The sequence below is a fragment of the Papio anubis genome, chromosome 9, assembly GCF_008728515.1.
Source record: "Papio anubis isolate 15944 chromosome 9, Panubis1.0, whole genome shotgun sequence".
Taxonomy (NCBI): domain Eukaryota; kingdom Metazoa; phylum Chordata; class Mammalia; order Primates; family Cercopithecidae; genus Papio; species Papio anubis.
Window position 1 is genome coordinate 84,715,681 of NC_044984.1, and position 24,096 is coordinate 84,739,776.

The 24,096-nt window shown below is 36.6% G+C and overlaps 1 long non-coding RNA gene across 2 annotated transcripts; it reads right to left on the bottom strand.

The window, feature by feature from the left end:
• Positions 1-5,896: 5,896 nt before the first annotated feature.
• On the bottom strand, positions 5,897-12,584 carry LOC110740731. 2 transcript variants are annotated; one of them, XR_002515765.2, is made up of 3 exons: positions 12,239-12,584; positions 8,628-9,745; positions 5,897-6,034 (listed from the first exon to the last, which is right to left on the bottom strand). It is a non-coding gene; the product is annotated as an uncharacterized LOC110740731 (long non-coding RNA). The 2 variants fall into 2 exon arrangements; XR_002515764.2 differs by lacking the exon at positions 12,239-12,584 and having other exon boundaries at positions 8,628-10,645.
• Between the last annotated feature and the right edge of the window lie 11,512 nt (positions 12,585-24,096).

Sequence of the window (24,096 nt, forward strand, 5' to 3'; positions counted from 1 at the left end):
GTGGAATATGAAAAGGTAAATCTGAAGGTAAATCCAACATGCAGTCCCTGGAGGAATACCAAATGGAGGAGGAAGCATAGGCCAACCCACTCATGGGAAGTCAGTATGAAACTGGCAATACTGTAATTATTTAGAATATAAGCAGTGAATCTGAAAAGCACACAGTGTTCTTTTATCAAGCTAGTCTAATCAGAGGGCATAGAATATATGTTTTCAGATGTATGAGAAATTCCTAAATTGGAGATTAATTATGTCACTCTTTGACCTAGGATTTTAAGAAACGAGTGTGAACCGAAGTTTGGACTCATGCTAGAGGACTGTATTATGAAGAGAGATAAAAAGAAAGAAAGCGACTTCATGACCTTCATATAAAAAAGCAATACTTGCCTAACTTTCCCAAGCAGTACCCTGACATGAGAGGATAGTAAATAAACACCCAGGGAGCATGGGAGCAGAATCCAAACAAACAAACAAACAATTGAAAAACTCCACCAATTTAAGAGATATCTTTGAAGTCTTATACTTTAATTATTCATTTGATTTTTGCAGCCTGTGATATACTTGCAATCATTTTAGTATGAGAAAACTGTGGCATGGTGCTCAATATGAAGTAAAACGGATACTCTGGAAAGGTGTGTTTTGTTTATCCTACAATTTCATACACATTCATGGGCAATGGCTTTGGGGTATAAGCACTCCAATTTGTGAATAACCTACCTAGAAATCCCTGAGTTGCTCTTAACTTCAGAACCTGCATAAGATGAAAGCTCATGCCTCCAAAGACCATTAGCTATTTGATATTATACAATTAAGACTATCTCTTATCTGTAAAGTCGTAAAATCTACCATATAAAGCTACTTTGCAAGGCTGACTGCAGGACCTGCTCTAAGTCACTTTATGGGATGATTTCTGTGTGTCTGAAATCTATAAAATTTTCCCATTCTCACTTTAAAATTAAGATTCCTTGGCTCTTATTAGTTCATGGAGATCCAATTTTGAAAGTATATTTATGGATGAGTGAAGTCAACATTGTCTAGTGAATAAACTTCAGAAAACCAGTAATAAAATTTGAGTTTCATTTCATAGGTTTATCATGTAGTAGCTATGCAACTTTGGACCAATAACTTAATGTTTCTGAGATTCAGTTTCTTATCCACAAATGGCAGAAATTTTATATCCTGCCATTAGTCACTCACAGGATCTTGTGAAGATTAAATAAAATAATGGATATGAAAATGCTTTTTCGTTGCTGATTCCACCATTTAACATTGCTCTACATCCTATTTCTAGATTTTTATTATTTTAAGGCAATGTCGTAAAATCGCTTTCTGGAATTCTTGTATGCATAAAGTAACTTATCACCAGTTAGATATCAGAGGCCTCTTTCTCCTCAGGACAAGAATTTTGATTGCTTACTGTTTCCTCTCGCTCTCTTGTTTTCATTCATCATTTCTACTTGGAAGTTGTGCTGCTGGCCATAAAAATAAGACTTAGGGTTGCACATAGAACCAACTCCTTATTATTGTAAATGTTGCAAAAATGATAATGTATAAGAATCAGCAAACAATATAAAGAGTCTTTATATTTTCCTATATCTGTAATGGTAATGTATAATAAGCAAAAAAGTTAAAAGTCTAAAATCACTTTTTATTTGGGTTTAAAATTATATTTATATATATATATGAATCAACATATCACATCTATACTAGAAATTCATCAAAACAATAAAGATATCCCTATAGCTATATTTAGTTCTTCATCTTTCCTCACTTTTGAAACAACAAATAAATTTCACCATTTATTTGATTGTTGCAAATGATCTCAGTAAAGCAGACCTGTCTTCTTTAGGTTTTTGAGTTGTTTCTCCTGGCAGAAAGGCAGTCAATATATTTATTAAAATATTATCTTTTTGAATTAATTATTTTATTAAAATACATATTTTACTATGTCAAACAAATCATAAAAGCAGCAGATTAAGTAACAAATATTTGAACGCAAGATGTTTACAGATAATTTATATGTTTTGAGTTATACATAATTAACTTACATATAATAAAAATGTTTATCCCCAAGAAGATTAGGTATATATTGAAATGGGAAGTTATACAGAAAAATCTCTTTGAAAATGTTAAAAGTTAGAATTATTTTCATAGAATTTTAGTTTTATGTATAATGAAGTAATCTTTTTACATAAACTTGTATCAGTGCCACCACTCTAAATTACTATTACATTACTCATAAGGAAAGATTACATTGTGCACTGATGTGGAAAGAAGAATTTTGTTTAATTTGCACTCGTTTCCAATAAAAATTAAATATTTCATAATTTTTAATATGTTACGTTTTAATTACTCGTATGTTAGCAAGAAATATTTTTTGATTTGATTTTGCTGTGATTCTGCTTCTAAATTTCCACTTTGACCCCAAAAATGGTATTATGCTAAAGCTTCAGTGCTTTCAAAATGAACAGCTCTGATGTAAGAATTAGTACCAGTTCTGTATCAATTTCTTATTTTAATCGTTGAGTATTGGGATTATATTTTAACATTTCTAGCTGTCTTTGTGCAATTTTTTTTTCTGTAAGTTCTTCACATGAAACCCAAAGATTATACCCTTACTTAATATGGTACTCTTTAACAACTACTTTGAGCAGAACTGGACTTCCTGAACCATGAAGAAAACAGTGAAAATATTATATACTCCTTCCCAGAGTGTAATTTATGCAACTATAACCTCATCGTGTTCGTTATTTATTGCTGTGTAACAAAATACCCCAAAATGTTGTAAATAAAACAAACATTTATTATCTCATATGGGTCACTAATTTAGGAAAAGCTTAGGTGGGTAGTTCTCATTTAGAGTCTGTAGTAGACAGAATTCTGAGATGGCCCCAAGCTTCCTGACTCCTAGTATTCAAACATTTATGTAATCCTCTTTTAATCAATAGAATATGGCAAAAGTGAAAGGATTTTCCAGATATGATTAAATCTCTAATCTATTGTCTTTTAGTTGATCAAATGGAGATTATCCTTTATAGGTCTAACTTATTTGGACGAATGACCTTGAAGAAGCAAGCCACCATGAATTCTACAATTGCAAGGAAATAAATTCTGTCAGCAAGCATCTTGGAAGAATATCCTGAGCTCCTTAAAGCAGTGAAGCTTAGCTTTAATTTAGCCTTGTGTAACCCTCAACAGAGAACCCTCCTAAGCTGTGTCTGAAATCCTGATTCATGAAAAATATAAGATAAGAAATATATGTTGTTTTATGCCATTTAATGTGTGGTAATTTATTAAATAGCAGTAAAAAACTAATACAGGGTCTTCCCTGAAGTTGTAGTCAAGGCATCAGCTCAGACCAAAGACATCTGAAATCTTGACCAGATTGATGGATTCTCTTCTAGAACAGCCTACTTAATGTGACTATTGTCTCAAGGCCTCAGTTCCTTGCCATGTGAACCTTTCCATTAATCTTCTCGAGTGTCCTCAGTACATAAAAGTAAGTTTGTACCTTTCCATAAGTGCCTCATTTACACTGTGACATGGTAGCATGGTTTCCTCCAGAGTGAGTGATGAGGGTGGGGGAGGAGAAAGAAAGGTTGAATATGTGCAACATAGAATTCACAATTGCTTTATAAACTATCTTGGAAGTAATGTCTTACCCTTCTACAATTATATTTGCCAGAAATGAATCACTAAGTCTATCCTACACTAAGGGAGGGGATACAAAGCTCCAATTTTCCAAGAGAAATATCAAAGAATCCTTGGATATATCTTAAAAACTATTGTAGGAAAGTTTGATATTTGAGTGTATAAAATAAAATGACTATGGACAGATTAAAAGAGAAAAGACATACAAATTTATTGCATGCACATGTGTGCACACAGGAGTCATACAAAATATGAAACTCAAAGAAGAGCCAGATGACTGAGGTTTTGGTTTCATAGAGAAAGGAAAAGAGTGTTGAAGCATGGTGACAGGTTGTGAAAACGGGAGGGGAGGAAAGGTATGGTGAGCAAAGGCTTTCTTGTGATGTAGATGAAGCTTCACCAGTAGCAGTCCTGAGAAAGAATAGACGGGAGCCCATAGTAAAATGTTCTCTGTGAAACTTCTAAAAGTTTCAGATTGGTAGTCTCCTTTTCTGTTAATCACTTCCTAGATTCAGATAAGGCAAATAAGTGTGGGGGGTGGGGTCAGATAAAGCCTATTTGCATCTGCTGTTTATTTCACTAATGTAGATTTCCTTTACAGATGCAAATCTCTTCCACAAAAGGACAGCTTTTCATAGCTATTCCTGTGTCTGCAACCCCTCTAAATAGCCATCTCAAAATATACCAAAGAAACATATTTTGCTGTGGCATATTTTGGTTTCCTTCACCACTAAACTAATATTTAGCTTTTTGGCTCTTTGAATTTCATATAGGTCTTGGAGTAGTAGCCATTTTAGCACTATATTTTAATTCTAAAATTAGTAAGATTGAGATCCAGCAGCATTTTTTTTTCATTATCTAGAAACTTTGTTTCCTAAACAATTCACTTATATACAAATGTTTTTCTGTGTATTCATAAAGCATGGTATTTATTTTCTTTCATTCTTATCTATTCTTTATATTAACTTGACCCAAGTAGGTTCTAATCAAGAAATGTTCCCATCTCAAATGACTCACTTGGCAGGCAAAACAAGTTGACTACCAATAAGAATAAGAAGAGAGTAGGGTATCAGCAAGAAGATGAAGTTAGAAATATGAGTTGTTTCATAATTTTTTAAGCTACAGAAATTAAGAATATCATTCAAAAAATCAAAATGTTCTGCATTTACATTAATTAGTGACTAAACTTTACCAGATCTATTAATTTTTATAGAAGAAAAATTTATAGATATTAAAGTATTTTATAAATATATTCATTGAGTTAAAATAAAACATATTACTTGAGTGAGAAAATTGCTGGTTTAATTTCCTTAAAGTACGTTTTCACATTAGGAAATTAAATATTTCTGTCCCTCAGAGTTCAAGGTATGTGACATTACAGAAATTAATGCATTGCTTTTTTCTCAGTGCAGAACTTTATGTCTCTAGAATATAAAACACTGTGATTTCAACAGTAATTGTGAGAATGCAGGAGCTGCTATTTAGTTTTGGATGCTAGTTTTGTTTTCCCTGCATGAATTCCTTCACTTATTCATTCAGAAAATGATATATAAGAAGGGTGTACTCTGAATAAGGCAATATGAAAGGCACTAGGGATATTTATATGACATATACTGCTTCTTCCTTCAAAAACTGTGGTCATGGTACAATAAGAGCATAAGAGGAATGCCTTCATCTAACCTATGTGAATCAGGAAAGGGTTGGCCAGGGTATTAGCACTTGAAATAAGTCTTAGATGCAGAGAAAATATTTCATAAGCAAATCAATGCTGGAAGAGCATTCAAGCAGAAGGAAGGCAGTGAGTGAAGTTGAGAAAGAGGAAGGGAGAGGAAATTCAAATAGAAATTGTCAGTGCAAAATATTGGGAAATCTGATCAGAAACCCAGTTAAAAACCAAGTCAAAGTAAATCTTCAGATATCGCAAAACAGGTAAAATGTTTGTATTGCTGGTGCTTATTTGGAAAGTAAAAAATGGTATAATCTTACTTTTCTAAAGAACCTGGAGTTATTGTGCTATTTTATGAAGAAGGGATACTCCATAGCCAGTCAGCATATTACATTAAGTTAGAGTCCAATAAAATAGAAATGACTGAGTACATATCAAACTAAAGAAGAGTTGTTAATACTTTAGATAAATGAGCTTAACTATGCAGTAGACACCTTGTTTCTTGGATATGCCAATACACTTATTTATTATGGTTGAATCTAAATGTTTGCTTGCCAATAACATCTGTGTCATCATTTCTCAACACAACTCAGTTTTTATTTATCTATTCATTCACAGATTACTTATTCGGTGTTTACAAAATGCTGGGATCTGCTCTTTCTTCTTTGGATATAGCAGTGAATGAGACAAAGTTCTCTTCTTCATGAAGCTTAAAATCTAGTGGGAAAAAGAGACAAAAATAAAAAATTATATCATATATATTGACATTTTCCAAGGATTAATTTAAGCAAATAAAAAGAGGGATAATAGTGTAGCAGGACGAGCCACAGACAAAACCTCTCAGACACCAAGTTGTAGAAGGAAGGACTTTATTCAGCTGGGAGCATTGGCAAGCTACCATCTCAAAATCCAAGCTCCCAGAGTACACAATTTCTGTCCCTTTTAAGGGTTCACAACACTAAAGATTTCATATGAAAGAGTAGTGACTGATTGAGCCAGCAGGGCATTCGTGACAGGGGCTGCATGCACCAGTGGTCAGAGTGAAACAGAACAGGGCAGGGAGTTTCACAATGTTCTTCTATACAATGTCTGGAAGCTATGAATAACATTGGTTTCTAAGTTATGAGTTGATTTTTAACTACTGGGTTTAGGCAAGGCAGGCCCAGGCCTGGTTTTGGGCCTGGTGCTGGGCTGCCTGTCTTTGGTTTCACTTCCTTGTTTTTGCCTTAAAACAGGTATTGAGTATGAAACAATATGAGAGGGTCTCTCTCTTTCCTAATTTCCCCCCTTTGAGACTCTCACTTCTTATTAGTGAGAGTTCTCACTCTTATTTTTGCTACTTATGTCTTTTTGTGCAATAGATTGATAGTGATTCATATAGTACACTTGTGCTGAAGCATTTTGGTGAACTAAGGTAGTGATGAAGCTTTTTTATCATTTGAGGAATTACAGGTATCAGACAAAGGAGCAGTAAGCAGGTTTCTATTACTATTATTACTCTTATTATAAGAGTTTTAAATCCTCCTATTGCTGGGAACCAATTTCTAAACATGGCTCCCAGATTAAGTCCATGCCACACTTGCATGGGTACATGTGCCAGTTTTGTTACATTTTTAGCTTCAACTACTTGCCCCAATCATCTATGTGTAGACAACAATTAGTAAGGTTAAATTTTCCACAAACTCCTCCTTCAGCTGCTAGCCAGTAGTCAAGAGCTAGTCTAGTTTGATAGCATTTCTCATCATAGTTTCCTGCTGGGCAAGAACAGTCAAGGATTGACCGGTTTTATTAGTAATAATTTTTAAAACAGCTTGTAACTGTATGATTCAGTTGAGCATGTAGATGGGGGTCTGATATCCCCATGAGCCATCTTGTGCCCAAGTGGCGGGTCCATAGTACTGTATGATTCTTTTAGGGGGCCATTCATCATCTCTTCAATCACCTATGGCTATGCTTCGTTTTTCACGGGAAGCATAGACTGGGAAGTCCAGAATGTTCGCCTGTTTTTATGGGCAGTAAGAAGAAAGATGGCTTAATGGTGCCAATTACACCGCTACCTGTTCACTGATCAGGCAGCTTAGCATAAACTGTGTCTACATATCCAGTATAACCCTGTGGGGGCTGCCCAGTCCCGGTGGAATTCTGGGTGTGTCCAAACAGTCTGCAGCTTTGGAAATTTACTGAATGGATTTCTTTCTGTGTAATTGGAACTCCACCATGTAACTGTTTTTGTGGTACTATTATACAGATTTTGATCAAGACAACTAAGCCGCCCTGCAGGATGAGTAAATCCTTTTCCTTCCCTAGCTATGCAATACTGTCCAATAATTGAGGCTTTTAGAACCCAAAAATTGTCAAGGTGGTTCTTTTGGGCCGGGAATTCGTCAGGAACTGGGTCTGTAAGAACTAATTCTCAGGCTTCCCATGGCCATTGATCTCCTGTTACAGTTCCTCCACAAACATAACATGAAGTGAATTTTAGAGACTGGGCTACATGTTCAGCCAATTGCAAAAACAAATTTTTACTTCTTTCTGGAATCTCAGGTACTGGCACATTTAGTTCATCATAGAAAGTCTGAAATACTGGTTCTGGAGAGAGTCTTTGAGCCTCTCCTTTTATTAGGATGTTTACGCTAGGAGATCCTTTTCCATCAATGCCTAACGTTATGTATTTTCCTTTATTCTATTTTGGGTCTGCAACCAATTTTAAAGGGTTGCAGCTCCCGCTCATGCAGGAGGGGCTGACTTTTCCTTTTTGGAGCTAAACGGGATCTTTTTAATCTTCTTTTCAAGTAGCCCAAATGACACAAGACCAGTATTGACATATCTCACATAAATATGATTTTTGAAAGATATACTTATTTTCTGCTGTGTAACTTTTTTCCCAATCTAGAAAACCGCATCTTATCTCATGCTACTTACTATTAATCATGGCACGGGCATCAAATTTTAAGGTTACATTTTTGAGGACCCCTCTTTCTTCTGTTCCAACTATTACTTTACTTTTGTCCCTTAGAAAAGGACCAGTCCTTAGTCTTACTTCAAAGACTGTGATCATGGGAGGTTCAGACGGGTCATAGCACACATTGGGCTGGTCACTTCCTGGATTACATACTTTGTACTGGGTGTCATTATACAAACAGATTCCCTTTGGAGTTCCTAGGCATTCATAATAGCTATAAAATAAAAAGATTGCCTTAACTTGTCCTACCCCAGTGACCTGATGTATGCACTGAAGCCAGTTCTCTGTGTGGGAAGAAGCAGTGGAAGCTTTTACCACACAGGTCCATGTTATAAGGAAAATAAGTACCATGACGATGATTTTCCTCATGCTTGGTTTGGCATCCCAGGTCTCAGCGGCTGCAGGCTTCGTGCCAAGTCAGCCACAAATGGCGTCCCATTATCTGAGCTATTGCGTAGAGTCAGTCCAAACCTAGGGATGAGATCTTGAAGAAGCACACGGGTTACTTCACGAGCTTTTTCAGTTCGTGTTGGATAAGCCTCCACCCACCTAGAGTAAGTACACACTAGAACCAGTAAATACTTGTTACCTCCACATTTAGGCATCTCTGTGAAGTCCACTTGAAGATCTTCAAAAGGAGCCTCTCCATAGGCTCATATGCCAGGAGGCACAGAGAGTCCTTGCTTTGCATTGTGCTATCAACAGGTAAGGCATTGCTGCGCTACTGTTTTAGCAAGAGCTGGCAAGTGTGAGATGTAGAAATACCAGCCTAACAGCTTTTCAAGTGGTTCTTGGCCTAAATGGGTAGTTTCATGTACAGCCAGCACGACTGTGGCTCCTAGCAGCTGTGGCACAGCTATTCTTCCATCTGGTAACTTTATCTATCCTTCTTTTATTGTTTGTCCTCCTTCTGCCTGAAGAAAATCTTTTTCCTCTTTAGAATAAGTTGGCACCTCCCCAAGTGTTTGAGGGAGTAGTGGGGCTGTGACTGATGCCCGATAAGGAGTAGATGATGCTTTTCGTGCCTCTGTGTCTGCTCGGGAGTTTCCTTGGCTCACTGAGGTGGAAACTCGCTGGTGTCCCCTGCAATGCATGACTGCCACCCTTTGTGGTTTCTACACTGCTTAATTTCTTGTTGATATTTTATGTCTTTTCCCCCAGAATTTAACAGGCCTTTTTCTTTATACAACGCTCCATGTACTTGAAGGGTTAGAAAGGCATATCGAGAATGAGTACAGATGTTTACAATCTTACCTTCGCTGAGTTCCGGAGCCCGAGTGAGAGCAATGAGTTCTGCTTTTTGGGCCGAAGTGCCCTGAGGCAATGACTTAGCTTCAACAACATCATCCAAGGTTTCTACCGCGTATCTTGCGCACCTTTTTCCTTGCGAGTTGATGAAGCTGCTCCCGTCCATGTATAATTCCCAATCTACTGATGCTCATGGCTGGTCTCAAAGATCTGGTCTGCTAGAATAGACAGAGTCCAACACCTCTACAAAGTTATGTTTAACAGGGCTGTCAGATACTGGGAGCAAGGCGGCAAGATTTAAAGTGTCACAGACTTCAATGGTCATGTGGGAGTTTTTACGTTAACAAGCCTTGGTACTTAGTTAATTTAGCATTAGTTAGCCAGTGGTGTCCTTAGGTATTCATCAGAGTTACCACCCCATGAGGGGCTGTTATATTTAGGTTCTGTCCAAGGGATAGCTTATTTGCTTATTGTGCTAACAGAGCTGTTGCTGCCAAGGTTGTTAGACACGGAGGCCAGCCTTTAGAAACCCCATCATGTTGTTTTGAGAGATAGGCCACTGGCCTTGGCCAGGGCCCTACAGTCTGGGTTAAATCTCCAACTGCTATTTTTTCTCTTTCTGACACATAGAGTGTAAAGAGTTTTGTCAGGTCAGGTAGCCTCAGGGCTGAGGCCGACATGAGTTTTTCTTTTTAACTCATGAAAAGCCCGTTGCTGTTGGTTTTAATAGATGTGGTTTATCTAATCTACATTTTTATTGACTGTCATGTACCAAAATACTGACTTAAATCCTGTAACTATTTGATTTCAAGCTTTAAATTGATCTGACATTCCTTGTGGGGCTCCAATTGCATCTAAATAGATGCGAGAGTTGAAAGACCTACAAAGGGCTTCTCTAGCTTTATGATGTCTTATCATTTTATTTTTTTTCTTTTCTCTGGTTAATAAAATGCCAGGGTGAAAGGGATAGCCAAATGGACTAAAGCACAAGTGCAACTCTAGTTATTAGGCAGAATGCCCAGTAAAGGTCCACCACAATACCACTACACATCCGCTCGGGGATGAACAAGGGCTGGCTGATTGATAAACACTTGAAAATTCTTAAGCTCATTGCATCCTTTCCAGTCTCCAAGGAATGCTAAGTTTCCTCCCTGCCATGAGAGACACAAAGTGAACTTAGTGTTGGGAGACAGAAGCTGGATGGCCCTCAGGGGCTGACCCGCACGGACTTTGGAATATAGCAGAGAGAGCTTGGCATGACTTATTACTCCAGGCTGTAGAATCCTGGAAAAGAGCCCACGCCTGGTTAACTGGAGGATCACCTTAGTGGAAGTGGGACAGTCAGGGCCTCTGACCTGCCATGTGCACAAGCAAACAATTGGTTTTGTTTAACGTGCAGATGGAATATGTGATCCATTTTAACCAGGCATTTGAATTTTGGTATGCTGTCTTAATTGTCAAAGTTTGTTTTAAGTCTTTAACTTCTATGATCCTCTAGTAAAATGAATGTTTCCTTTAGCACCTATCTTTATTAGTTTTTAGACTAAAGAAAGCTAAACACCATTTTATATTTAATAATGCTTCTTGTATGATTTTTATACCAGATAAGCTAAATTTTACCTTTATATTAGTGTGTTATTAATGTTAAACTTAACTTTAATAAAGCCTTGTAGACATATTTATCCAATTTTTCATGTTTGACCATAAGGTAAGATTTTATAGACTCTTTTTTTAACCTTTTATAACTTATGTCAAAGAGCAGGTTGATGCTTTAAGAAAAAGCTGTTGCATTTTTACTTTAATGTCCAGTTCACAGAAAAACTGGATGATACCTTTTTAACTTTAACTAATATGTTTACACACAGAATTTTCTTTAGAATTAACATTTTAAAACTTGCTTAAACTTTCAAAACAATAATTTTTTTAACCTTTTAATGTAGGTAAAAATCCACATTCTTATGCCTCCTTATAATCTTTTTACTAAAGGTATATTTTACTTTCCTTATGCACCTTGCACATAAACTGTTTCTTCAATAGTGCTCAGGAGGCCTTATTACTTTTAAATCATGTAACATTTTTTGCAAAATTTTTTTTTCTTTCATGACTTTTGCAGACAATTTTTCGACATATCTCAACTTTCTGATTTATTACATATTTTTTCTTTAAACAATCAGTTAATTTATTTCAGGACAAGAATTTAATATATAACATTCCTTTTATATAAATTCTGCTTCCCCCTTTTTTCCCTTTCTTGAAATTTTTTAACATAATTGCTAGTGGGGTGGGATAATTTGTGTCTGACTCATGCTTCTTTGAGACAAAATACCACGCTCACAACCACACGCACACCACAAAACAAAAAACAGGTAAAAAGGGCACACCCACACTTGTGCAGTTTACACCAAACCAAAATCAAAACCAAAATCACAGTATCCAGAAATCCAAGCCAGGTCAAAACCAAAACCAAAGTATCAAGCAACATAAGTCAAGTCAAAAACAGAAACCAAAGTGCTGGTACAGGCACACCGTGGGTGATCAGGCCACACTTCCACTCAAATGGAGTAGGCAAGTTCCCAAGACCAGTCCTGTCAAGCAATTCAAACCAAGTCAAAACCAAAACCAACACCAAAGTGCCAATAAAGGCATGCTGTGGGTGATCGGGCCACGCTTCCACTCAAATGGAGTGGGCAAGTTCCAAAGACTAGTCTTACCAAGTTTTAGATGTCCAGACTCCAAGTACCAGTTCCTTCCCGGTGTTCAGCCACTGTGCTAATCCTCCTCAGGGGCCTGCTACATGCTGCTCTGGTGAGGCGTTCCACCGAGGCAATAGCCTACCCGGGAGTGCTCTTTGGATCGTGTCACTCAGGCTGGCTGGAGTCCCCCAACGGGGATGCTCCACAGGACAGACGTAAGCCGCCTAAGGGGGCTGCCTCAGCCGTCCGTCTGTTACCTTGCTTCCCAGTCAGGGAACCAAGAAACGTAGCAGGATGAGTGGCAGACAAAACCTCTCAGACACCAATTTGTAGAAGGAAGGGCTTTATTCAGCTGGGAGCATCAGCAAGCTACTGTCTTAAAATCCGAGCTCCCCGAGTGCACAATTTCTGTCCCTTTTAAGGGCTCACAACACTAAAGATTTCATATGAAAGGGTCATGATTGATTGAGCAAGCAGGGGGTTCGTGACAGGGTCTGCATGCACCAGTGGTCAGAGTGAAACAGAACAGGGCAGGGAGTTTCACAATGTTCTTCTATACAGTGTCTGGAGTCTATGAATAACATCGGTTTCTAAGTTATGAGTTGATTTTTAACTACTAAGTTTAGGCCAGGCAGGCCCAGGCCTGGTTTTAGGCCTGGCGCCGGGCTGCCTGCCTTTGGTTTCACTTCCTTGTTTTTTTCTTAAAACAGGTACTGAGTATAAAACAATATGAGAGGGTCTCTCTCTTTCCTCAGTAGTGCCTGGGTAAGATATTATTTTATATAGAAAAGTCAGGGAAGGACTTACTGAGAAGGTGACATTTGATCAGAATCCTGAGTGAAGTAAGTACCCAAAGTAGAAAGAAGACCAAGTTCAACGACCCTGATGTAAGAAGATGCTTGGTGTAGCAGAGAAATGACAAGGTGTCCAGTGGGGCTGGAATGAAGTAAGTGTTGTGGGACAGTAATAGAAAGTGAAGTCAGAAAGAACATAAGAGCTGATATCCAGGACCTTGTAGGACACTGAGATGAATCTGAACTTTTGTTTTGAACAAGAGTGGAAGCCACTAAAGGGTTCTGGTCAGAGGATTGATACATAACTTTAAAAGAATTACCTATATACTCTATCTGCTTTGTTGAGAATAAAAGGCTAGTGATCAAAGTTGGGACTCTAGTTAAAGCAGGTGATTGATCATGTTTGCCTTAGATTAAGGTGGAAGCCATCGAAGTGAGGGTTGGTTGGATACTGGAAATATTTTCATGACAGAACAGGAAAAGTCAAGGCTGGAAACAGATTTGAGAGTTGTCAGTGTATACATGATAATTCAATCCACAAATCTACATTGGAACACTGAGGGAATAAATGTAAATAGGAGAAGAAGAAGTTCAGAACTGAACAATTTATGTTTACTCTTTACCATATTCAATGCTTTTATAGAATCGAAAGCTAAGATTCCTTTCTGTTCAAAGTTTAGGACGCCTGGAGTACCTATAGGCAGGAAGAAGTAATAATGAGTTTTAATGACCATACTTAAGGTGGGATCATTAAAGTCCATCCAGCTTTTTAACTTATTTTACAATATAATGTGGTAGATTGTCTGCTGTTAACTTGGCATCACACCACATCCTTCTGTGGTCTCACAGAACTACGTTTTCCAGAATTTCCTTCCTTGAATATTTCCAGGGTAAAGTCGGCCAAGAAGAGACAGTCACCTGAACTGGAAGGGGAAAAGAGGCCTTGATTCTCTAGAGGCATTTAAGGTAGACTCTTGAGAGGACAGTGATCTTTAGGTTTGTAACACTTGAGGTTTACAGCACTGAAATAACTGCTTCAGTGCTGTGGCCACTGATCAAAGTTTTGTTCATCTAATTTCGTGTTCTTATACTGTGAATTTGTCATGAAGTGTGTTAAGCTGATAAAAGGCTCCAAAGCTAATCCATAGTATTATTTGATAGTTTTCATCAGCAAATAAATTACTCAATTAGGCTATCAAAACACAAAATTCACCTTATAATCGTTTATATCATTTATGTGATACCTTTATAATCACAGTTATGAGATAAATAGATCCTGGAAGAAAATATAGAAATATTTTTATTTTTTATCTTTCTGTATTTTCTAAATGTATTGTTTTTATATTGGGGTAACTAGTAGGTTTTTAAAAATTTGTAAGAAAAATATTTGAAAATTAAATACATTTTAGGCTTATGAAGGTATTTTCATTTTACTTCATATTATCTAGAAATGCTTCCTCTCTCTCTCTCTATATATATATCATATCATTAATTTGTATTCTGTGCTTAAAGAATCTACTAAGACAAGATTAAATTCATCTTAAGCCTCATCCTCTGCACAAAATAAGCAAAATCTGAAAAAGTAAGATTTTAAAAAGAAAACAAGTGAAGTGATTGATATAGACAGATGAAAGTTGAAATGAGGTCTGAACAATGTTTCTCTCTGCTTCACCCACTCATCTCATTAATGTGTCAAATTCTTGGAAGCAGTAAGCACAGAATCAGGATCTGGCTATTCCACATAGACAGAGTGTTTGCTCTTCTTGTAGAAATTGCATTGTTATTTATTATAACCATCCAAAATTAACATCCTACTGAGATCTTTATTAGAACAAATGGATTTTGAGGACTCTTTTGACATATTATTTCTGAAGTGATGAAAAGTAGCCTCTATTGTCCATTGCCCTCACAAAAGTAAATAAAGGGAACAGGTATAAAGTCTGACCCATGGTTGCATTCTGAATATCACCTTTATGTTATTTCTAAATATAACTTTCCTCTGAAACACTTCTGCAAGATTTGCGTGGAGTATTTGGGGCCAGTTTAGTAAGAGCTGGTACATGTTTCCATCATTTCCATGAAGCCATAGGGGATCAGAATATGCCACGTCAAAATATGACACTTTGGCATGAAAATTCTTATGAGCTGGAGGCAAAAGAAAATCCACACATGCAGAATTAAGCCTTCTCAGAGCTTCCATTACATAACTAGAGGCAGAAGCTTCTGAGAAATGAGGCCTGCCACAAATCCCCTCTTTCCAGCAAGTTTTATGGTCCTGAATAAGATAGAAATTTGGCTACCAGATGGTTCTGCATAAACAAACCTTGCTAAGATACTCTTTACCTTACATCTGTTTCCCCCATATATTTACCTTCCCGAAGTTTGCAGCCTCTGGAAGCCTAAAAACTTGTTGGGTTTTTTTTTGTCTTTTCAGTTTTGTACAAATATTGATCTTTGTTAAGATGCTCTATAAATCCAGGTTTTAAACACTCCTTTGAGTTACTCATTACTGAATTTCTCTTGCAGGCTACACATGTTAATAAAGTATTCATTTTTCTCTAGTTCATATGTCTTTTGTCAGTCTAATTTGCAGGACCCCAGATGGAGAACATAAGAGAGGAAAGAAAAAAGGGTTCTTCCCCTACAAAACATTTGTTTAATATGTTCTCAATGGGAACTCTTAGGAACAATCTGGGTGTCCAGTCCTAGAGACTCAGGATTGAAGACAAGCCTCCCACTTAGCGTAGGAATAATCTTGTTCAATGCAGCTGCTCCAAATCTCGGTTCTTTCACTGACAAAATGCTTTGGAAAATACTTCTTCATATAATTGTTGAGACAATTAGAAATTATATATGCAAAGGATGTAACAGCATCTGGGACATTTATGTTCTTGGTAAATTATTGGTGGTGTTCTTCTATTATTGTAATATTAATAGATTATAGAAAGCAGATAGAGTGCTCAGTGGTGAAGAAGCTTTCTGAAAAAAAAATTAGCTTTCTGACTAACTCATTTGGAATTGTGAAAAAAGAAAATTAAGTATTGCAAATAAGATGGGTGAAGATACAGGGTGTACCTAATTCTCATAAGCATAAAACTACTTATCAGTAATTCTAAGAGCTTCTAATCTAGAAACAAAGAGGCCGACGTGTGGCAATAAACATATATAAAGTTGTCATTTATATGCTGGTGGAACACTCACCATGGGGACACCATCTGAATTCTCCTGTGCTTAGTCCTTTGTATTCAACTGCCTACTCAATATTCTCACTTGGATATGTTACACTTATTTTAAACTCAACAAACTGGATTAACGCTCTTTTTATCAAAAATGTTTCCTTCTCCTCCATTCTTCTTGGTAATTTATGACAGTTTCCATCAGTTCATATCAAAAACAAGGAAGGTATTCTTCACATCTGTGTTCTTACTGCTGTGTTATCATCAGCTATGCATCCAGAGGCAGCTGCCTCTTAACTGCTTATCAAATCTGTTCACTTATTTCTAACTCCTCCATTATCACTGGATTCTAATTCACCAATATCTTTACCCGTCTGAACTACTGCAATAATAATATCTTAACTATTATTTCTGCTTCCTCGTGTCTTATTCAAATAATTTTTAAAAATGCCTTAGGGCATTTTCCTCTTTAATCCTCAGAGATATTTAGTTACATCCCTTTCCCATTTACAAGTCTTCCATGGTCTCCATTGCTTCCGTGATAAAGTTCAAAATATCAAACACAGTGTGAAAGGACCTATATTTCAGGCCTACTCTTCCAGTCTAATTGTGAATCACTTCCCATAATCTATATTAAACCTCACTTTCACTTCCCATAATCTATATTAAACCTCAGGACATTTACACATGCTGTTTCTGATTCCTTAAACTCACCTTCCTTTTTCTCATACACAGTTGCCTGGCTAGTCTGTACTCATCTTTCAGAAGTCAGCACATGTGACACATTCTCTGTAAAACTTTCTCTTACCCCGAACACTGAAACAGGCCTCCCCATTTTCTGCTGTCATAGTAACAGATTTTGTGGCAATTATCACAATTATAGAAATTCTTTGCCTAACTGTTTGTTGGAAATATCCATGAGACTAGACTATAAACTTCTTGGTAGCAGTGACATTTTCTGTCATTGGTCTCTAGACAATGCAATATTTGTTAATAGTAGGCTGTCAATAATACTTGAAGAATGCATAAAAACAGACAATGGAATATGCAGTAAACAAGCTATTTTTGTGACTCAGGATTCAGATGGGCCTATGGGATCATTCTAGTCCTGGAATTTAGCCCTTACATATTACTCTGGCTAGCTGAATTAATGTTGAAGATATCTGCTCTTAGCATTCTTTATAGAATGTGGAATCAGAAGAAGTTACATTATTTTATAGCTATGGGACCTTGGACTTGTTACAGAATGTGAAAGTTATTCAGTTGAATGAGAACAGATAATGCTAGGAAGAGTGGTTTAAGCAAGATAGGTGTTGTGTTTCTCCCTCAAAGCCAAAAATTCAGAAGTAAGCAGTCCAGTGTCTCAGGGATGTCAGGGCTGATTTTCTTGTTTTTTCCCACAGTCTGCTTGAGATGGTTGCTGGAGTGCTTCACCCCATAGATCTGTATTTCTGGCAAGAAAAAAGGAAATGTGCCATGGGCAAAAAGGATATATCTGGTATTGTATGAGTCCATTTCCTATATAAGGTGCTTTCCCAGAAACTCCTCCCAGTAAAGTCACTTATACATTATTGTCTGGAAACACCATTATATGGATACCTTTATCAGCAAAGGAGTCTAAGAAATGCTTTTTAGGTGGGAACTTTGCCAACACCAACAAAATTAGCTTCCTGCTACATGAGAAAGAAATAAAACATAGTTATTGAAGGTGCTATTGGCAGTCTCTACCTAACTGAAAATACTGAATTTCAGTTTATCTGGAAAAAAAAGATAAAAATATATACATTTTAATGTGTTTATGATCATTAACCAAGACAAAGGACACTAATGCTGCATTAAGGATTTTCTGCACATGTTACAGGCAAAGTAACAACTCCATTATTTAAATAATGTGAAATATAAGGTAATTTTCAAAGAAAGTCATACCAGCTCCCAGATGTTTATGAATTTGCTTAGGATTCAAGTACACTGGCACGTTTTATCCAAAATTAAAACATTCTTAACTAAAAAAAAAAAATAGAATATGAATATTTTACCCTGGCAATTGTCTTGACTTTTTTGTTCTGAAGCAAGTAGTATATAGACGGATGTCCCTCCAATGCAGCTAAGTAGGAGATTCATTGATGGAGAATGATTGACTTCAGATTTCTGGAAATTCTGAGTGAATGAATCATATGAGGTCATAGTGAAAGGAGTTCATGGGATTTAATTTGATTATGTCTGTTTAATATGTGCATGCTAATTACCCTCTGTATGTCAAATGCTCTTGGAACACCAGTGAAAGAAGAAACTTTTTCTTTTCATCAAATAACTGAAAATCTTCCTACAAGTAGAATTGATTAGAAAACTACAGTTTGGCTGGGCACAGTGGTTCACACCTATAATCCCAGCACTGTGGGTGGCCAAGGCAGGCGGATCACCTGAGGTCAGGAGTTTGAGACCAGCCTGGCCACCATGGTGAAATCCCATCTCTACTAAAAAATATAAAAATTAGCCAGGCGTGGTGGCGGGTGCCTGTAATTCCAGCTACTTGAGAGGCTAAAGCATGAGAATTGCTTGAACCCGGGAGGCGGAGGTTGCAGTGAGCTGAAATCTCGCCACTGCACTCCAGTCTGAGCAACAAAGTGAGACTCCTCCACAAACAAACAAACAACCAACAGTTTGTTACCAAGGATTTTGTGTAGGGTATGCATGTGTCAGTGTTGTGCGTTCTGTGGCAATGCCAAGAAGAGAGCTTATGCTTCCATCTTTGGACAATGAGACTCATAAACTTCTTTAGAGATGAAAGGGAAATTTTTATTTTTTTTCTCATCTTTTAATTATTTCAAGCCCTGAAAGTCTTAGAATCATCACTTTCTAGCTTGAAAGGCCCAAGAAGCAGAGTAGTTAGTTGCTACTTGTCCCTGGATCTTCAAGGTAAAATACACCCTTGTCTATGTTTACAGTTTTTAATTAAAATGCCCCATGACTTCAATCTCATGCCAAAATTTTGAGGGATTTGGTTTTCTCATAAAATTGGGATTACACTTTCTATTTGTCGATGTTTTCTGTCATTCATATGGTTTAGTATGTTTCTTACATTTTTAATATATTTTCCTCATTATATCTCACCTATCTATCCCTTATATTATACATTTTTCAAAATGTTTTTTATTTTTTCTTTCGTATTTTATTTAAGTTAATTCAGAATAATGATTTTGGATTTCTTTGATTAGGGATTGGCAAAATGATTTGTAAGTGTTTTTCAAATAAAATCTATACCACAAGTTTAAAAAAATATGTCAAAGGACTTAATAATTTTGTTGTGTTCTTTGATAAAATTTTTACATACACCTGGTAGAATGCTAAGAAATTTTAGCTTGTAACCAAAGGAAGATTTATTATTTCGGGCTGCTTTCTTTTTCCATGAAATGTGTAGATATGCCATTTGATTTAAACCAAGTGTGTAGCCTTCTGATTCATAGTTTAGTTTGTCTTCAACTAAAGAACATCCAAGGGTGTGCTTTTTGTGTGCCTGACATGGCTGCTTAAGGGAACTGCATATAGCTTAATAGAAATCAAAGCTTCTGAGGAGGAAAAGATTGAACTCACTCAATATCATGTGGCTACTGAAAAATGAAATGAACTAGAAAAACAATATGATAGAATATTAGTAATGAGAATACTAATTAGAATTAGAAGCACCGTTTCCATTCTAAATACTCTGCCTTGACCACTCACAAAGGTGCTAACAGTATGTGTCATTGATCCCTGGGGTGACTGATAAAGTCACCATCCTTGAGACATTGTAATTTTGTAGGGGAACACAGGCCTAAGAACTGTAATGCAAAAATTTGGACACTGGGTATTAAGGAGAAAGTTAAAACGTAGTCAAAAGTAAAGGGTAAATTAAAACAAGCAAAAGAGTAAACAACAAGAAAACAACCACAACAGAGTGCTTGGGATTACTGAGATGTGGGTGTCAACAAGTTAAGGAGAGGGATTTTTGTGTTCTAATAAGCAGACTATGGACTTTTTTGGGGTGGGGATAAATCAGTGTGTATTTGTGTATTGGAAAGTAAACTCAATAAAGTGAGCTAACAATAAAAGGTTATCACAGATTCATTCAGTGAAAGACATTCAGTGACAATGGGCACAAGGTTAACTGGTTGATAAGCATTCATCATTAAAATATATATATACATATACACACACACATACATATTTTTAACATTTTATATGTGCCTGGCATTGTTCATGACAATGGGTTTATGAGGGCTGAGGTGCATAAAACAAGCCAGGGTCTCATTCTCATGGAGCTTATGGCAAAAGGAGGACACAAATACAAAGCTAAGCATTACAAATAATTTTTTCATTATATTCAAAAGAGGAGCCGTGAAGAAAAAATGCAGATGAATTTAAAATTACATAATATGAAATCTAATTTAATCAGCAGTAGAGACAGCAGATTTAGACCTTCAGAAGCGTATTTTTCCTATGGTCCCAGTGTTTGTATATGGAGGAGGGAGTGGAGAGGTGGGCAGGCAGGGAGAGAACAGCAGTCTAGTGGCCTGCAGCCAAGGGAGGAAACAACTTTGCTCACAATAGGCATCCTTAGCAAAGCCAAGGAACAGTGACATCAGCGTCTACACATTTCCCATGATTTCTAAAAATATAATCAACTCATTAACAGGAAAACACTAAAACATACAATTTTTAAAAAATTAATGGATGGTTGGTGCACTTGGCTGTGAGATTGGGTAGTGCCATCTACATTTGGGTAATAGCCTCTCATATTTTCCATGCCTTATACAGCTGGGAAGACATCATGCAGAAGCAAGGCCACTTCTTCTGTCTCCACCCCAAACATTTATTTCCTGCCTTCCTTCATCGTTATTATTAATTAGAATGTTTGCAACTGTGAACTGTCCTAGTTTTTATTTTTGGCTTTCTCTGCTAAGTCCAAGTATAAAGAGAACATACAATTCTCCTTGATGACCATCCCCTCCTTCAATTACAGCAATAATTTTCCTAGAATGATGGTGCTATTGATTGCCCAACTGCAATCTGTGAGCCAGAAATGCTTAATACTATCTTGTCATTCACAATATGCTTAATGGCAAACAGGGGATTTATAGTCTGTCAAATTTAATGACCAGAAGAACCAATAAAATATGACAGAAAAGACTTCCCGTTCTTTAGGAATGGAATGGTTCCATCTGCACAATGATGGCATGCTGGAAAATCCCTCTTCTTTAAAAAATAATAAAAAAATTACATATTTCTACTCAAGAAAGAAAATGTACACGATGTCATACAGAAGGGAATGTTATAATTTAGAACAACATTATTCCAAACTGTTGTTTTTCTAGATTAGAATTTCTCAAAAGTGAATTTTTCTGTTTCTTAGTAGGATTGAAAATCTATATAGCCAATCTTGGCTCCCAGGAGAGTCTAAAATCCTGTCATTGATGAACCCACTACCTTATGCTCAGGCCTGGATCCCAGAAAAGTAGGTTTTGTAGTAGCAGGAGAAATGGTGCTGGTGAATCTGGAGTTAGTAAAGCAAGTGAAACTCTGCATTCATTTTGCATTGTTGCCCTTTTCCGACACACACACACGCTCACACAAACAGATACTGCTACCACAACCCCAGCAAAAGTCCCTCTCCTTAAATTATTGAGCAATGGTTCTCAAAGCAAACAGAAGTATCACCTGGAAGTGACTAAAATAATCTCTCTCCTCTAGATGTCGTGATTCGGTGGTCACACCTGGGCCCAGGAGTTGTTTTTGCTATTTGTTTTGTTTTGTTTTTCAATGAGTCCAAATGAGTCTTTTGTCAATGGTCTAATATGATGCTTTATTAACTCTGCATATACTCCAGTATAGTTAAACACTGCATAATTATTGAAAACTGCTTGAACTCATACCCTGTTCTTCCAGATGCCACCTTGGACATGATTATTGTCTATCACATAAGGTCACTGTGAAGCTAAAGTAGATTAATCTTAAAAAGATGTAAAACGTGACTTTACATTTATAGGTGCTCCATAAGCATTAGCTAGTATTGTTGGAAGGGGTTCATTTTTGGTGGTGGTGTAGCTTTTGTTATTATGTAACTATAACCTTGAGTGAATTTAAGAAACAAAGATAAATATATTGTTATGAATTAGTGGAAGCCTCAGGACTCACGATCTCAAAATACAGTCAAATGCCATTGATGAAGTACAGGAGGTGGAAAGCCACCAAAGGAGGCTTTGTCTTAGTCTTTTATGGAGACTACACCCTCACATCTCCATTTCTCTCTGTATGTCTGCTTCATTCTCTCTCTCTTTGCTGACTGTCTGTTTTTTCCGAAGCATGGTAGATCACGGTCAGGATACCCACTCCTGAGTTTAAGTTAATTCTTCTACCTGCAAGAGAAAAACTAGCCTCATTAAGTCCCATTTTTATATTCCCAGAACAAAGATTCTGATTGATTCAGTTTACACCTGTTGATTATCTACCCTTGGTTCAATTGGCTGTGGAGTGGCATGCGGGATCTGAAGTGGAAACAAACTTCTAAGACCCAACTGCATGTGTGAGAGCAGTTCTAAAATAGGAAAAGGTACGGGCTAGTCAGGTAGCCTTACAGGTATCTGCAAACGGAAGTTTCAATATTACTGCAGTTAGTGGGTAATTCAAAATGTCCATAAAATACATTGTGAGCCCTGTTCAAATAATTTTCTGGGATAGAATCCAATTATTATTTGGATTCTGTCTGAACTTTTGAACATTAAGATTAGATGATTTATCATTGGATAAAATGTAAGCCAAAGTCTTTAGGGAAAATTGTGAAAAAAATCACTGGGGTATCTCCCCTTTCTGAACTTTTTTGTGCGTATCATTTTCTGATGACTAATGTTCTCATCTGCTTCTTTTAAAGAAAAAGAGTAGCACTTAAACTTGTGTCTTAACATGTTACTATCAGTGATATCTGCACTTAAAAGTATCATGGACTAGCCAGTGCAAACCTTGACAAAAAGGAATGAATTGACAACAGTGGCAATGGTGGGAAAGCTATTTTTGAGGGCTAGGCCTCTTGGGCACCCCTTGGATTATGCTAAAGTGATACTAATGACTATTTTACTGTGTTCCTGGTTATCTCTGCCTATTAGGTGAATTCAGTTTGTTTGCAGAGTACAGACGGTTTGTGGTTGTACCCAATCACTGAGTCATTGCAATGACTGAAAGTTACATCCTCACTGTAGTTTGGACTTTTGCCATATTCTTGACCATCATTTGAACTTCAGTTTTGACATGGAACCAGGCTATGATGCTCATAGAACAAGGTCCCACCCACTGTGGTATGTCTGACCTCTCAAGGTTCCCCCCGAGTAATGATTCCCTGAAAATAAATGGACTATACAACTTGATGTTTTATCTATTCATATAAGTGCCTATTTGTTTTAAATACATTTTCATGTTTTAAACTTCTTGTGTGATGTTCTTATAGGCAAACATTAAATATGTATATGTTGGCATAAAAAGATTATTGCTTTTATTTTACTTGTCATTCTCTTTATCACTATAATTTAAGTTAAAACTGTTACTTTAAACAATATGAAATTGCTGATATTTTACTATTTTCAATCCACTAAAATGGTAATTTTATATATTTCAATCTAAATATTTGCATGGTCTTTTCTGGAAAGAAATGATATTAGCAAAGCATTAATATTGAACCTATAGTGCAAAACCAAAGTGTTTTAAAAATTATGAATAAAAAATGATTGGAAGAAAATGTGAAAATAGATCAGTGGATGCTTTTGGATGGTAAGTAGGACTAAAGGGATATTTTATTTTATTTACTTTTCTTATTTTACAATGTAGGTATGTATCTTTATTTAATAACACTTACTATGTTTGTGGTTATTGAAGTAGCACA